The sequence below is a fragment of the Protopterus annectens genome, chromosome 1.part0, assembly GCF_019279795.1.
Source record: "Protopterus annectens isolate FY-2018-M chromosome 1.part0, PAN1.0, whole genome shotgun sequence".
Classification (NCBI taxonomy): domain Eukaryota; kingdom Metazoa; phylum Chordata; order Ceratodontiformes; family Protopteridae; genus Protopterus; species Protopterus annectens.
Window position 1 is genome coordinate 1,158,613,039 of NC_056725.1, and position 12,959 is coordinate 1,158,625,997.

The window sequence follows — 12,959 nt, forward strand, 5'->3', positions numbered from 1 at the left end:
GGCAAATCTAGCATTGTCTACCATTACACTCTCTTAACTGGCTTGAGCTTCCACATTATCTTTCCTACATGAAATTTATAACTGCTCACATACTACTATACAAACATTCCAAATGTCCCGCCCCCACCTCACTTTTTAGTGAATACCAACCCAATAGCTCTCTTAGATCTGAAAAATCAAGTTCTTCTACAGGTATACAAGCCAAAACTACCTGCAGGTCAGGTTTTATATGCCTGTTCAGTAGCCAGAACCTGGAATGCTCTTCTTTAACACTTAAATCCAACTCTAATTTTGCATCATTTAAAAATGCTTTACACACATACCTCTTGTCTACATGGATCTGCAACTGTACCCCACCCTCAACTTCTAAACCCTGAAAATTCCTAATCCTATAGTTTCCGTCACTTTCTTAACACTTGTACTCATTAAGTCTCACTGGCAGTCTACTATGTAATACAAATTTTCCAAATTGTACAACACAACACTTATTTATCTCATTTTTCCAGAAATTATTTCCCATATACTAGTTACTTGGGTGAATCTCATAAATTACATAATTTTGAATCTATGAAATTATTTATTTTCCATGTATAATTTTCTTCTATGTAACAGTTTCCACATTGTACAAAATGACACAATTTCTGCTTCACTTTCATATATATTATCCCCAATTTCCTATAAATAGTTACCCCCTTCATATAAAGTATCCCCCAATTTCCTGGAAATCGTTCTCCCCCATATAGTATTTAATTGGGATATCTCTCAAATGTTAAAAATTAATCATTTACATAGAGGAACATTTATGTATAATGTTTCTCTTGGTGGCTACTCATTATTTCTACTCGTTATGTACAACATTATCTGTGTAACTGTCATTGTTTCAGGATTTAATTTTCATGTATTCTATTTGGAGCTTTTCTCCCTGGGCCTCTACTTAGAATGGGCTCTTTTTGGCCCTGTGGACTATCCAGGTAAACAAATACCAAAAAAAAAATAAATAAATAAATGTGGAGAAACTATTTTGGTTGTAACCAGCAAAGTACAGTTGTGTACACTTACCATAAATGTAGATGCTAGAGTGTATTCACTGTAGCAGTCATCACATTTGGGTTATCTGCCTGCAGGTAGCCCTCAGCCGGCCTGAATACCAGAGTCTTGGATTCCTGCGTCGGATGCTGTCCCTTCTTCCATGACATCAGGGGGTATAAAACATGCAGCCGACACCATTACATCAGTTTTTCTTGCACCAGATGTCAGGTGCCCCCACAATGGGAAGCAATTATATGTTATGGTACACCTCCAACAAAAAGCAAATACACCAAAAAGCTTAAATACACCCCACAAGAAGGAAAGGTAAAGCCAAGAGAAGTCAGGGGGCTGGAGGGAGGGTAACCAGGACTGCAACATTGAATACACTCAAACCTCTACATTTATGGTAAGTGTACACAACTGTACTATGTTCTTTGTGTTTCACTGTTGCAGTCATCACCTTTGGGTTGATTCCCAATGCGAAGGGTGGGAGGAGGAAATTAGAGAGCATTAGGGCCAGCTATTAAGCCCTGCAAGATTGCAGTGGCAAAACCAGCTCTGGATTTAGAAAAAATAGGCATGTGGTAAAGCTTGGTGTACAGAGCTCCAAGTAGCAGGTTCTAGGATGTCCCTGGTAGGGACTCCTCTGAGAAAAGCTGTAGAGGTAGATGCAGCCCTGGTGGAATGTATCTTATGCCCTGTGGGGTAGGTTTTCCATGGTGCTTATAGCAGAAATGAATGCAATGGGCTATCCACTTAGAAATGGTTCGCTTTGAAATGGCTTTCCCCTCTGCCCCTGCAGCAAAGCCAACTATCAGCTGTTCAGATTTGCTGAGAGGCTTAGTCCTGCCCAAATAAAATCTAAGTTGTCTGTGCACATCCAGAGTACAGTATTCGTTCTCCTTTTTGTGGATTAGTGAAAAAATTAGGCAAATGAATGGGACTGATTTAGGGCCACACTAGACACCACCTTGGGCATAAAGGAAGGATTGGCCCTGAGGGAAACCCCATCTGCATGGAAGATAATGAAGTGTTCCACTACCATAAGGGCCTGTAATTCAGACACTTTTCTTGCTGAAGTGATGGCTAGAGGGAAGGCTGTTTTCCAAGAAAGGAATTTCAACTCTGCAGTTGCAGCTGGCTCAAAGGGAGGGAGAGTGAACTTTTCCAATACAAAGTTTAAGGTTCCAGGCTGGAATAGGGGCTCTCCTAGGGGGTCTTAAATATTTGGCCCCTCTAAGGAATTGCTTTAGCAGGGGGTGAGAAAAGAGGGATGGCTCAGTATTATAATGTGCTGAAATGGCAGAGGCATGAATTTTAATTGACGAGAAGAATAGGCCCTTGTGGAGCATTTCTGTTAAGTACTGAATAATATGAGGTAAGCTGGGCACCATTGTGCCCATCCCCCGAGTCTGGCTCCAGGAACAGTATCCTTTCCACTTTTCAGCATAAGATTTTCTAGTACTATGCCTCCTTGCCTCCAGAATGCCATCTAGCATCTGCTCACTGAGGGATGCTATTGGAGAGCTCAAGGAATGAGCCAGGCTGCAAAGTTCAGGGTTTGAAGCAGAGGGTGCAGAATCTGGCCTGCCTGCTGGGACAGCAGGAAAGGGGTCTGAGGCAGGTGCCATGGTTCCAGTAGTGTCATACTGCGCAAGAGGGGGTACCAGTGCTGGTGTGGCCAGTCTGGTGCAATCAGTACTGTCCTTGGTTTGTGCGGTTTGATCTTTTGCAAAACCTTCGAGAGGAAAGGCAGAGGGGGAAAGGCATAAACTGAGAGGCTTTCCCAGATAAAAGACAGGGCATCCACTTTCCAGGCTTGACTGTGGAAGTCCTTGTGCAGAATTTGTCCAATTGTTAGTTCTGAAGGGAGGCAAACAGGTCTACCTCTGGAGGCCCCCATTTTTTCAAGAGTTTGAATATTATTGGTTCCAGTCTCCATTCGTGTGGGTCCATGAGATTTCTGCTCAGGTCGTCTGCCAGTGAATTTAGCTTGCCTGGTAGGAATCGAGCTTGCAGGTGCACTTGGTAGCTCAAGGCTGTGTTCCACAGAGCCATGGCTAGTCTGCAGACAGGGTACGAGTGGGTTCCCCCTGCTTGTTTATGTACCACATAACTGTGGTGTTGTCCGTCTTTACCAATAATTGTCCTGGAAGAATGTGGTCTTTGAAGGCTGCCAGGGAATTCTGTACAGCTAACCCTTTCTTTTTGGTTGATATGCAGGTGTATCTGTCTCTGGCTCCATTTGCCTTGAATGCACTGCCCTGCCAAGTGAGCCCCCCATGCATAGTCTGATGCGTCTGTTGTTAGGGTTTGGGTGGCAGGGGGTAGAGTGAAAGGGAGCCCTTTGTTGTGGTAGCAGGCCTCTGCCCACCAAAGGAACTCTGTCTTTATACAAGGAATGATAGAAATCATCGATTCCAGGTCCTGAGAATGTTGACACCATCGGCTTTTTAGATACCATTGTAGTTTCCTTATATACAGTCTTGCATATGGAATTAGTAGAATGCAAGAGGCCATGAACCCCAGGGCTTGCAGAATTTTTCTTGCAGATAGCTGGGTCTTTGTGGCCAATAGTTTGAAGTAGGTTGTCAAATAAACTTGTTTCTCTAGAGTGAGGAAAGCCATCTGGGAAGTTGTGTTCAAGCTTGCTCCCAGGAATACAATCTGCTGGCAGGGTACTAGGGGAGATTTCTTTTCATTTATGGTGTACCGCAGAGAGGTAAGAAGTTTCTTTACAAATGCCAGATGTTTAATAGCAAGTCCTGGCTATCTGCCAGAATCAGACAATCGTCCAAGTATGGGTATATTTGAATTTGTCTCTGCCTGCAAAATGCAATTGCTGGAGCTGGACACTTTGGGAATACCCTGGGCGCAGTAGATAAGCCAAAGGGAAGTGCAGAGAACTGATGGTGCCTGGAGCCTGCCCTGAAGTGTAGGCATTTCCTGCAAGATTCCCTTGTTGGAATGTGCAGGTAAGTTTCCTTTAAGCCTAAGGTTGCCAACCAGGCATCTTTGCCTAGCATAGGAAGCAGCTGTTGAAGTGTTAGCATTTTGAATTTTGGGATTACGAAAAAAGTGTTTAGAATAGAGAGGCCCAGGATAGGATGCCAGAAGCGGTCTTTTTTGGGTACCAGGAAAAGTCTTCAAGAAAAATCTTGTCCCCTTTCTTCTGCTGGGACAGGTTGAATACCCCTGATACTTAGAGAGAGAACTGCTGTTGGGCCTCTGCCCACTGATTTGGGGGTAGGTCTGGCCAACAGCTTGGGGTTGGTAGGGTGTGGAAGTAGAATCTGCATCCATGGGAAACTATATTCAAAACCCATTTGTTCTGGGTAAGGAGTTCCCAGTTTTTTGCATGCAGGGCGAGCTTTCCTCCTAAGGGAGCAGGCAGCTGAGCAAGGCTTGAAAGATTTAAGGTTAAGTCATTGTGCCATTTTTCCATAGGGGGGTGCCTTACTACTCCCCGCTTTGGAAGTGGGAGCCCCCCCCACTGCTTAGGCCTGTGCGTAGCCCGAGACTGTAACCTAGGTGGTCTGATGTTCCTGGGTTTGGACTGAGAAGGCCTGGAAGAGACTGAAAAGGACCAGTTCTTTGAAGGCCAATGCCTACTAAATCTAGGAGGCTGTACTTGCAAGAAATCTTTATCAGTTTGCATAGATTTAGCTTTTTCCTCCATCTTTTTGAGGACTTTTGCTTTGTTGCCAAACAGGCTGTCTTGGTTTAAGGGAGCATCCAGTAATTTAGCTTTAACATGCTCTGGCAAGTTTTGCTCCTTAAGCCAAGCATGCCTTCTAAGTACAGACCCAGTGACAGCAGCTCTGCAAGATTCTTCTAAAGAGTCAAAACCACATTGCAAAGTATGTTTACCAACTTGTTCTGCAGAATGCATTAAATCCTGTAATTCTGTGTGTTCAGCACAGTCAGGAATCAACATCATTTTCTGTTTCAGTAGTCCCATAATATGCTGCTGGTACTTTAAATTGCCAGTTTCATACGTTAAAGCCCAAATGGCCAAAGTAGCAGAAGGGTATACCTTCTTACCCAATCTGTCCAAGGCTCTAGAATCTGTATCAGAAGGATTTTCGGCAGCAATTAGCCTTAATGCCCTTTGGTCCTTAGGAAATGGTCTCTGGATCTGCAGTAGGATTCTTGAAGAGGAACTTGCGAGAGTCAGGTACTCCAATACCTGTCAGGTTTTCTGGGAGCTGGAAGTAAAGTGTCTGGGGAAAGGCTAAATTCCAAGAAAGCATCATCTACAATGTCCAGAACAGGAGGGATAGCTAAAGGCCTGTGTTGAGGAAGGAATAAGAATTCCCCAAGCCTTTTTTTGGAGTCAGAGAAATCCTGGCTTTCCCAGCGGAAATGCTCCCTAAGAAAGTGCAAGGTTTCACCAAAAGAAAAATCTTCTGGAGGGGAAGCAGAGGGAATGGAATCCTCTGCATTAGAATCCTCATAGGTAGATAAGGGCAAATCCTGCTAATCAGAAGAAACAGAAATATCAGATTCCTGATCAGAAAAATCAGAAGGAAAATCAGTTCTGGGTCTCTTAGAGGGGGAAGGCTGCCTTCCCCTAATTAAGATAATAAGGTCTTCAGCCATTCTAAGCATTTGTTGTTTAGGCATATAGGCCTGACCATGTGGTTTGGACATCGGTTTTCTAGGTGTGGTGTGAGTTTTAGGCCTGGATGAAGAAGATGGCATCGGTTTAAAATGCAAGTATGTAGGCCTGAATACACCTTCAGAAGCCGGTGCCTGCACAGCGGCTCCGGACCCATCCAAGGTAAACATATCCGCAGGTTCCATAGTCAAAGCATCTTGCGGCATACCGGACTCTGAATGGGTCTCAGTAGAGGCCTGCGAATCTGAAGTAGTGAGCATCAGGGGCTGTGAAAGCGCCTGAGTACTGGCAGACTGGCGACTAGCTTAACGAAAGAATCGTCAGCAGTTTTGGATCTATGTGGTCTGTTTCTGTCTTTATCCTTACATTTTTTCAGAAGATCGGTAGTCAGATGGCTTACCGAGGCCATTTCAGAGTATCCAGAGTACCAAAATAATACGCTGCAAATATAGCCTGACGACGAACAGCACGGGGGTTGAACAAGACACAAAACTGACAGAGAGGGACGTCGTGGTCTGGGCCTAAGCAGGGGATGCAGTACGAATGAAAATCTTTATAAGGTATTTGCTTTCCACAGGTAAGACTATTGTTAACTTTTACTGACATTGGTTGGAAAAAGAAAAAAGATCGCCAACAGGGTACATATATTTTTTATGAAGACTTCGGTTCTGAAACGAAAATTTCAGGAGTCGGCTGACCGGCACTTGCGAACTGCTTCTGCTTTGGGCACCACACGGAAAGAAAGACTGATGAAATGGCGTCGGCTGCATGTTTTATACCCCTGACTACCTGACGTCATGGAAGGAGAGACAGCATCTGACGCAGGAATCCAAGACACTGATATTCAGGCCGGCTGAGGGCTACCTGCAGGCAGATAACCCAAATGTGATGACTGCAACAGTGAAAATACTAAGAACATCCTTGTATCATTTCATTTAAGAGAAGGTAGAAAATCGAGAGGGGTGGGGAGTATCTATGTACAGACTAGCAGAAATGGATGGACCATCAAATTGTGATACAAGAGTAAGAAAGGCCAGAGGATAACAATTTGCATATACTGCTGAACCAAAGGTATCCAAGCCTTAAAACATTCTTAGCTCTTACTTTGGCACCAACTAGGAAATCTTTTCCACTTTATATATATAATCTCATTATATGGCTTTCATTTGCATGCTTCTTTGTCTCCTTTAATACCTGCTACACATCCACAGGAAAAAAAGGTGCCTAAAAGGTATTATCACACAGGTAGAAAGCTGAAGAAATTGAAGTTTAGGGTGCATCAATGAATCCGTCTTGGGTGAGCAAGTCCATCTTGTGAGGAAGCTTGTAATTGTCTTTTGCCAATTTCAAAACAGAGAACCACTGTTGCCTGGACCAAAACGTTCTCAAAATTATCCTTGCAGAGTCCTTCTGAATCTTTAGAAGAACTATGGTTATCAGAGGAAAGTGTGGAAATGCATACAGGAACATCCATGTCCATGTTCCATGTCCATGTTAATGAAAAGCCATCAGTCTTCAAAGTCTTGTATAGAGAGTGCTCCATTAACAGATTAAATATCTACTTAAGGAGTCCACCACAGTTGGAACAAATTTATTGAAGACCTCTCAGATGCAAATCCTATTTGTCGGTGTCTGCCTTGGTCCTACTCATCTTGTCTGCTGCAAAATTCTGCTCTGGCAGAATGCAAGTAGCATGTAGGTATACACTGTGCTGAGTTGCTAGTTCCCAGGCTATCACAGCTAGTCTGCAAATTAAAGCAAGGACGCCCAAAAACTAGTGAATCACCAAACAAGGCGAGCGTACTCTGAAAATCCAACAAATATTTAATGACTGACAAAAAAATAAAAATGTATTACAGCAAGGAATAGACCAGTACACAATTCAATAGCTGGCACCAAGTAAAAAAGTTTAAAACGATCTGACAACAATAACCCAAGTCACAATGTAAAGTGCTTTTCGTTAGGAAACACTTCTCCTAACTTCAGACAATGGTACTCTGAAAAGAAACACAGGTTTAAATATTTAACCCGATGACTAATACCCATTAGTGCAATTAAGTACAGTCACAAAATTAAAGGCATAGTACTAAAATCGATTGACCTGTTGATGTTAAATAATAAGAAGTTATGTACTCACCATAACGTTCCATCTGAGTAGGTAAACTTCATTTGTCAGCAACCTATGGGTTATCGGATCCATATCGGATCTGAGCCGGCAGTTTCCAACAACTAAGATCTGAGCTCCAAGCTCCTCCCCCTTACCCATAACTCCCTGCCATCCCTTCCTGACCTCAGATCGAGTTTGCCTAAAAGCAAGGCTTGCAATCACCACCTGTCTAAAGTAATATGGGTACAATCTACCGTGAAGCAGGAATATCAAGAACATCCGAAGAGGACAGGGGGACGGAGGGAGGGACGGTTGCTGACAAAAGAAGTTTACCTACTCAGATGGAACGTTATGGTGAGTACATAACTTCTTAATCTAAAGTAGTTAACTTCATTTGTGCATCAACCTATGGGACAGAGTCCCCAGCTACCTGAATCTTGGGAGGCCCTTAAGGAAGGATGTTCCGGAGCACTGCGGAGCCAAAGGATGCTCTCCCTCTGGAAACCAGATCTAACTTATAGTGGTTTATAATAATGTGAGAAGAGGCCCACGTGGCAGCCAAGCAAACGTCATCCAACGAAATTCTAGCTCGAAAAGCCGCAGAGGTAGAAACAGACAGAGTTGAATGGGCATGGACTCCCTGAGGAGCAGGCCTGCCAGAACTCTCATAAGCCAAGAGAATACACTGAGAAATCCACCTGGATAGTGTAATTTTAGAAACAGCCTTCCCCAAAATGGATTTAGCAAAGGACACAAACAGTTGATCTGAACGTCTATAACTGGCTGTCCTGTGCAAATAAAATCTCAACTGTCTGTGTACATCCAAAGAGTGTAACTTGTATTCGCCTTTATTTTGGTAATTGGGAAAGAAGACTGGCAAATTAATAGACTGGTTAATGTTAGCCTCGGAAGCAATTTTGGGAAGAAAAGAGGGATTGGTCCTGAGGAATACCCTATCCTTGTGGAAAGTCAAATATGGAGGCTTGGCACAAAGGGCTTGAAGCTCCGAAACCCTTTTCGCCGAAGTAATAGCGACTAGAAAAGCCGTTTTCCAGGATAAGAATTTAAGATCTACCGAGGCAGCAGGCTCAAAGGGAGAAGCTGTTAAGGCCTGGAGTACCAGCGATAAGTCCCAAGGAGGGATTGCATCCTTCACTGGAGGTCTTAGTAGGAAGGTGCCTTTTAAGAAGAAGGCCTTACACAATCTGGATAAGGTCAAAGGGCCAAGATCACATCCAACGTGGTAATGAGCGATTGCCGCCAACTGTACTTTGACTGTGGAAGAGCTAGCACCTTTCTCAAACAGTCCCGATAGAAATTCCAGCACCGCTGGTAACGGAGCTGTGAAAGGATCCAGATTCTGATGTTCTGCCCAAATAAAAAAACGTTTCCATTTGCTACGATAAACTTTCCTAGTAGACTGCTTGTGAGCCGCCACTAGGATCGCTTTGACCGGGGAAGAGATACCGGGAGTCCGAACTAACAGTGGAACTGGATCAACCAAGCAGTGAGCTTGAGGTTGTCCAGGTTCGAGGTTGGTAGACCCAAGGGGTGAGAAATCAGATCCGGGGCAGGATCTAGAATCCAGGGAGGATTCACTAGATGAGACCACAGATAAGGGAACCATGCCTGACAAGGCCAGAATGGGGCAATGAGGATTATCGTGCTCCCCAACCATCTGGCTTTCTGCAGAAATTTCAGCATCAGGGGAAGAAGTGGGTAAGCATAAAGTAGACCGGGAGGCCAAGCATGCACCATAGCGTCTCTTGGTGATTCCCCGGGTGGGGGAATTAGAGCAAAGTAGGTGTTGCACTTCGTGTCTGAAGGAGAGGCGAAAAGATCGCAACAAGGTTGACCCCATTTGGAGAAGATCTGCTTCGCTACTTTGGGATTCAGAGACCACTCATACGGCAAGAGGATGGCGCGACTCAATTTGTCCGCTAGGATGTTGGACCGGCCCAGAATGTGCATCGCTACGAGAAAGCGGATGGTGGAAATTGCCTATTCCCAAACTCTCGTGGCCTCTCGACAAAGTGGATAGGACCTGGTTCCCCCTTGTTTGTTGATATACCAAACGACAGACATGTTGTATGTTTGGATCGCAATAGTCCCTACGGGAAGAAGGCTCTGAAGTGCTTGCAACGCTAACAGCGCCGCCCTCATCTCCAGGATATTGATATGCAGTGAGGTCTCCGTCTGGTTCCACGTGCCTTGTACGGTCCTGCCGCAACAATGCCCCCCCCCACCAGAGGTGAGAGGCGTCTGTGGTCACCGTGGCTAGGGGAGGGGACATAGAAAAAGGGCGCCCCTTTTGGAGGTCTGGAGACTGGAGCCACCATAAGAGGGCGCTCCTGCAAACCCTGCTGAGAGGGACATGATAGATCAAGGGATAACGCAGGAAGGACCATTGGACTTGGAGGGTCCATTGCAGAATTCTCATATTTAGGCACGCCATGGGAAGGAGATTGATGGTAGCCGCCATCGAGCCTAGGGCCCTCAGGATCAGTTCCGCCGGAGGGGTCGGACAATGAAGAATGGCCTGCACATGAAGTCTTAGGGATCGTATCCGGTCCGGAGAAGGCTAAGAGCTGGTTTGTGTCCAACCTGGCTCCGATAAAATCTATGACCTGAGTCGGGAGTAGGGAGGATTTTCCAGCGTAGATCGTGATTCCCAGCCGGGGAGCTAGGCGAAGAAAGAAATTCCTGGCTGTGGAGAGTATATGCCTTGTTGGGGCGGTCAGGAGACAGTCATCCAGGTATGGGAAGACCTGAATTCCCTGGAGTCTCAGGTGGGCCGCTAACACCTTGGTGAACACCCTGGGGGCCATGGTGAGACCAAAGGGGAGGACCCTGAATTGGCAATGGCTGGCTCCTAGCCTGAAGCGGAGAAACCTCCTGGATCGTCTGTCCATTAAGATGTGGTAGTACGCATCCTTGAGGTCTATGGAGCACATCCAGTCATTCTCCTGCAAGAGGGGGAGAATGGATTAAAGAGTGATCATCCGGAACTTTTCTTTGGCTATTGCCAGGTTCAAGAGGGATAAGTCGAGGATCGGTCTTAAGTCCCTCATCTTTTTTGGCACCAAGAAGAACCTGAAGTAAAAGCCCGATCCGTATTGGTCTGGGGGGACGTGCTGGATCGCTCCTTTTTCTAGCAGCTGCCGAATTTCTGCAGCTGTGGCCTCCTCCTGATCAGGTGGGACATCGGGGAGGCACTTGGGTCTGAGAGGGGAATGGAGAAACGGAATCTCGTAGCCTCTGGATATGATCCGAAGCACCCAGCGGTCTGTCGTGATGGACTCCCAAGCTGCTAGGTGCTTCGAGAAACGCCCCCCGCCTGCCTCCAGAGTGCAGCATTTGGGTAACCCCTCAGGGTTGCTGCATGGGCCGATCGGAGAAAGGTTCTCTGGACCCAAAGTTCTTTGGGTCCCCTCTGCCTCTAGGGCGGCGTCCACCCTGTCCTCCTCTGCCTCTGAAGGACGGGAAGTCCTGAGCAAAACGGGATTGCTGAGACTTTCGGAACCACATCTTCTGTCCCTTTTGGTTCTTAGCGAAGGACCTCTGGGGAGCAGAGAAGCGGACTCCGACGGCAGACGTCTTCCCGTCTCTCTCGCTCTGGACCAAGGCATCGCATACGGTCTTGCCAAAGAGGGCAGAACCAAACGGGCCATTAGAGAATGACGCCTTGAAGGGCTCCGCGAAATCACAGGCCTGTCGCCTTAGTACGACACCCGCCTCTGCTAGCTCTAGCAGCTCCTTCAGTAGCATGGGACAGTAGCCACATAGAGGTATTGGAAATCGACCAAAGAGTGGCCATTCGGGTAGAGTACACCTGCTTGTCCTCTGCCGACATGGACTTTGGGGGCGACCCGGTGTATTCTTTAATAAGATCCCACTGGAGCCGTATGACGTGTGCCATGTAGTTCAGCGACCTTATGGAGAAGGTGGCTGAAGCAAACATCCGCTTCCCCAAATGGTCCATCGCCCGAGACTCTGTCAGGGGGATGGACCGAGGGACTCTCTTGGGCCAGTTCCCTTTTGGTGGCCGCCGCCACCACCAACATGGCATCTACAGGGGTTCCCTTGCTCCAATGAGACCTGTCCGAAGGGGGGCTGAGAATTCTGTCGGGCCTCTTAGGGATGGGCTCCACAGTGTCCGGCTCCTTCCAGGCCCTGATAGTGATCAAATCTACCAGGGGATCGGCCGGAGGAGACACCCAAGAGGTAGACGGGCCTACTTCAAATGCCTCCAGGAACACTGACTCGTCCGAGGTAGGCTTTGGGGCAGACCCCCCCACCCCCCCCGATCCTGAGCATCTCCAGGATGTCTCCAAATGAGACGTCTTCGGGGGGTGATCTTGGGGAACCTTCCCCTTCCCCCAAATCCGTGTCCTCTGTTAAGGACTCAGGGGAGTCCAAGTGCCTCCTTTTGCACTTGCGTTTTTGAGGAACCTCCTCGGGGGGGGGGCTGTCCGAGGAGGCCTCACCAACCATATCCTGTTCCAACAGGGGAACGATCCTGGATGTCTCAGCAGGCTGTCCCTGGGGCCGGGTGATGGAAGTCTGACCAGTTTGCGAGGGAGTGCAGGGTGAAGCGGTAGCTAAGGCCGGGGGCCTGGAATCCCTCGACAGAACCCTCTCCACCACGTCGAATACCGAAGGAGAGCCACTCTCTCTAGGATCTGAGAGCAGATCTTCCCTCGGATCAAATGAGCAGATCGGGGCCGAAGCAATTGGATCCAAAGGGCCAGTACGCACTGACCTACTCGGTGCCGAAGGCATACTGACCACCTCTGATCCGAAGCTCAACTCTGGTCTCAGAGAGCCCGGATCCGAAGAAAAGGGATGCGACAGGCTCTAGGGCACTGTTGGCGCTGAAGTACCAGACTCCATCGGCGCCGACATTCCCCCGGCTCTGACGCTACTCGGCTCTGTGGACCCCGAACCCGGAAAGCGGGTTGGGGAAGGAGCAATTGGGGTGAAAAAAGGGGTCGAGCCCCCCCCCCCCCGGAGGGGGTGGAGGCAGGAGTACTCCCATCTGCAGCTGGGCCTGGAGGAACCTTCTCATCATCCGGTCCAAGTCTGCATCTGTTAGGCTCCTCGTGGATCTGGAAGAGGCCACCGAGGCGGGATGGGAGAGCCGCCTTGATGACCTCAAAGGAGACCGGGCCTCATCCTCCTCCGGCCCCGGTGAAAAGCTGG

The 12,959-nt window shown here is 47.3% G+C and overlaps 1 protein-coding gene across 4 annotated transcripts in view; it reads right to left on the reverse strand.

The window, feature by feature from the left end:
* The window catches only part of CEP57L1 (centrosomal protein 57 like 1), a 971,979-nt gene that overhangs the window by 670,744 nt on the left and 288,276 nt on the right, over positions 1 to 12,959 (reverse strand). The gene's annotated exons all lie outside the window — the stretch shown is intronic.